The 4,141-nt window shown below is 36.4% G+C and overlaps 1 long non-coding RNA gene across 1 annotated transcript; it reads left to right on the forward strand.

Moving 5' to 3' along the window:
* Positions 1-875: 875 nt before the first annotated feature.
* LOC149927144 (uncharacterized) lies at positions 876-1,345 on the forward strand. The gene is made up of 2 exons (XR_016474065.1): positions 876-1,002; positions 1,098-1,345. It is a non-coding gene; the product is annotated as an uncharacterized LOC149927144 (long non-coding RNA).
* The last annotated feature ends 2,796 nt before the right edge of the window (positions 1,346-4,141 follow it).

The following is a 4,141-nucleotide window of genomic DNA, read 5'->3' on the forward strand; positions in this document are numbered from 1 at the left end:
AACAATAACCTGCTAATCAACGGTTCCAAAAGCCTAGCCATATCTTTCACACGGAAATGCAATACCATCGCGACCAATTATCATGTCAACAATGAGCATGTACCGAGAACTAAAACACTTAAGGACCTTGGAACTTTTTTCGACCAGGGCCTTTATTTTCATGTACAAATTTCCTGGTCAGTCGGTCGCTCGCGTCGCCTGCTTTTTGGAGTCCTACGCCTGGCGAGGGCACTGCATTCCGCCAAAAGCTTCCGCAATCTCTACCTTAGCCTAGTGCGAACGAAATTAACATTTGACGCTCTACCTTGGGGTGGTTGTGCCAGCTACTTGATTGAGAGGATCGAAGGCGTGCAACGAAAATTTATCGAACTTGCCCATACACACTTTTTCAAGACCAAACCGTATCATTACACTTACCTCCTAGACCACTTAAACTTGGAAACGATCCAGTTATTCTTACAAAAACGCGAAATTATTTTCCTTTGGAAATTGATTAAACACTCTAACGTTATTACCTTAACCCCCTACCTAAACTTCCATATACCATCTCATAGCACCCGTCAACAAATTCCGTTTAAAAAGTCAAAACCAATTTCCCCTATTTTGCGTATGCAACAGACATGCAATTCTTATGCCACTCAATTTGACATCTTTTCATGTAAATATTCATCGATTTTAAATCTTGTGTAATTTTTTCTCCTGTAAACCGCATCTATTTCAATTAATGTATCGCTGCATTTTCTAACTTTGTATTTGTAAATATTTTTCAAGTGATTCTTTCTATACCTTGTTTATGTATATAACTAATTTCAGTGTTTTGCCTTGCTGGTCCTTTATGAACTGTTGCAAAGCACTCTGGCAAAATGTTAACAACGATATCAGTATCAGATCTGCCTTTGAAACAAGAAACTGTGCCCTATAGGTTTCATTGTAGGCCTAGGTGGAGGAAATGGGTTTTCACTACCCATTGCTCTTGCATCTGTTTATGAGAGTACAAATAAGGTAAAGGACTGGTTAGTTTTTACGTGACCTTATTGAAATGACCCAATATCTGCGACCAACTCTTCCATATTTCTAAACTTCTTTTCTCATGCAAGCTCATCAATTTGGGAAGCTAAACAAGATTATGTTTAACCAATGAAACTGTGATTCTACTTCTAAGCCCATTTTACCATGTCTCTTCAGTGAAAAATCTATAGCGTCACCACCCACACTTGCTGGCATATTGAGGGGAGTAACCCGAAATAGTCCAGAGTTAGGAGTGCCAATGAGTCGTGCTACACTGAAATATTTTCACTTGTTACAATGGAGGATTTTCTAGCTTTTCATTAAAATTTAATTAGACTATTGTGGTTTCATTTCAAAACACTAGCTTTGCACAAACAACCAACCTGGTGCCTGACTTGTGAACTATCAACTCCTCTAATCCCGTGCAACGCAGCTTCACTTATTAAACGGCAAACGGACACCTCCTTTTTTTAACGGTGCTTTTGTAATCAGTCCACTTAGCTCTTATTTTTACTGTCGCTCTTATGAGGCCCATACCCATATATACAGGCAATTTCGTGGGCAATTTCACTACTTTTGTAGGTTTTCAATAAATCAGGCCTAGCTTCCAAACAATTAATAATTGCTTGAAGTTCTCTTGTACTAAAGTTTGGTTGTCTCTCTTCACCTGGTTTCATTTTCCCCATATTCTGTCTCAAAAAAATACTTTCAGCTAACTTGTTTTCTTAAAATGTGTAAAATCACAAAAAAATAAGTAACTTTTAAAATAGAGTTGAGCCTTCAAACAAATGTTTAAATTTTTGCGTTAAAATAACGCTTTCTCATTGGTCAATAAGTGGGCGGAGCCTAAACAAAAACAGATTCCCAAATACCAGACTCGTCATTTACGAGAGCCCGAAAAATTGTCTCTGCACCGCGATTTCGATTTACAAAATCGTAACTTTACGACATCGTAAATCCGCTCTCGTAACTTTACGACATCGTAAATCCGCTCTCGTAACTTTACAATCCTCGTAAAGTTACGATAATTTTTAAATCGTCTCTGCACCGGGCCCTTAATTTGTAAAAGTAGAACAATGATGTGGCTCAAAACATGTTCATTTTTCACGGACAATCATTACAATAACATGAGGAGTAAAAACATTTGGGTAGTACCAGCTTATTATTTTTTATGACCTATTATTTCAGTGACAAAATGTACGATTTTGACCATACCAAGTACCAACTCCATTAAAGGTTTTCGAGTATGCTCTACAACTTACTCATTGAAACTTTTCATCTACCACCTAGCGTTCAAAAACTACAAATTCTAAAAACGTGAAAAATTTCACGATTTTTCTGAAAATCACAAATAAGAACGATCTCCACCGAGAGAGTGCATACTGAAAAGTTCACATTTCTAGAAGATATAGTTTTTGAGAAAAATGCCTGGGCCGATCAAATGCCAACACCCTGTATATACGTATTTTGCTTTTTGAACGTTTCACTCAGCGAAGAGTCCGGTGTAATGGTTAAGGACGCGCTTTGATGTTAACGAACTTAACGGGCGTGAGTTTCATTTTAATTTTACTTTCAGTTTGAACATTTTCTCTGCTTTTCATATCAAATATTTTATATCAAATAATTAATATTACTTAAATTCCTCGAATAATATTACTTAAATTCCTCGAATTCATTATCTTGCCATTTTAATTCATTTTGGGTCCCAACGCCATCTCGTTACAAAACAAATAACTAAAAATTTTGGGTTTTGTGGAATTTTCACTTATAATTATTTATAATAGTATTTAATTTCAGTAGTATTTCCAAAAATATGGTTAAAAATATTAAATTACACTCTTTAAACTAAAATAACTACTAACAATAAACAATCTAAGCAAACCAGCACCTACACACAGGTACACGATTCATATTACAAAAATGTATTTTTGTTTCCTTGTTTTTATCCCTGGACGAGAAAGAAAACCTCTATTCCTTTTTAAGATATTGTCAATAATTAACGCCAGGTATTTAATGTTATTAACTTACTCTAATTCGTTATAGTTCTCAGTACATGGACAAGTATCAATTTGCTTATGTATTTTAAGATTGTCATTACCAGTATTTACGTATTATATTATAACGTTTTTGTACGTTATTTTAAAAGAATTATTATATGGTTTTTTAAATTTGGTTTTTATTTCGTTTCGTTTCGCTATACATATCTTTATCTTTTTTTAAACATCCACAGGTTAACGCAAAATCCCGCGTGGCTTAGTAATCTATACAAACAAAAATAAAATAATAAGAAAATATATCTTAAAATTTTATATTGTGGCGTTTGAGTCCGAAAGGTTTATTGCGTTGGGAAGAGTTTCTAAAATGAAATAAGAGCACTAAAAAGATTTATATGCGGAAACAGCTAGCATGCTTTAGGGGCCCTAAATGGGTCGGAGTGTGCAATAACTGGGGACTTTACCAGGGAGTCAGGGTCCGGCTCTTGTAACCTATAAGGGCGGTGGCGCACTGGGAGATGTTAGCTTCGATCAAATGGTCCTATCTCCACCTCCAACTTCGGTCAGGTTTGGGCTGGATACTGAGCTTCGGCTCAGGCTAACGGAGAGGGTCCGTGCAAGCTGGCCGCCTCGGCGGATTGGGTAGCCTGCTGTGGGGTGGCGGGCCCGTTTCGGATTCATACCCAACACGAACTCTTACGTATAATTCTGGTATGAACCTATAAAAAACTATTTTATTAATACATCCAGAATTTAAACAGTGCAATATAATCAAAATTAAAAATTTTAGCCAGAGATTCCAACAGTAGACCGCTTTGGCCCTTTTTGGGGCTCATCAGGAACTCTGGCTTAACTCGGAAATCTGCTGATATCAGTAAAACTAATATACATTCAGAGAGCCCTATATGTGAGCAGTCCATTGCAATTTATAGTGAAATTCTTCACCAATTATTGCATTGCGGTCGCTATTCAGCAGACATCGTTTACGCTCGGGCTTCCGTTGAATTCCAACGTTAAGATATTTATATCAAAATTAATTTTTTTTAATTTTTTAATTATGTTCAGATTTCCAACATTTCGGTAATCAGGCCCGAAACAAGTATACCACCGACAGTTATTTGAACAGTCGGCCAATTGTA

The sequence above is a fragment of the Leiobunum rupestre genome, chromosome 9 (genome assembly GCF_980474605.1).
Source record: "Leiobunum rupestre chromosome 9, qqLeiRupe1.1.hap1, whole genome shotgun sequence".
Lineage (NCBI taxonomy): Eukaryota > Metazoa > Arthropoda > Arachnida > Opiliones > Sclerosomatidae > Leiobunum > Leiobunum rupestre.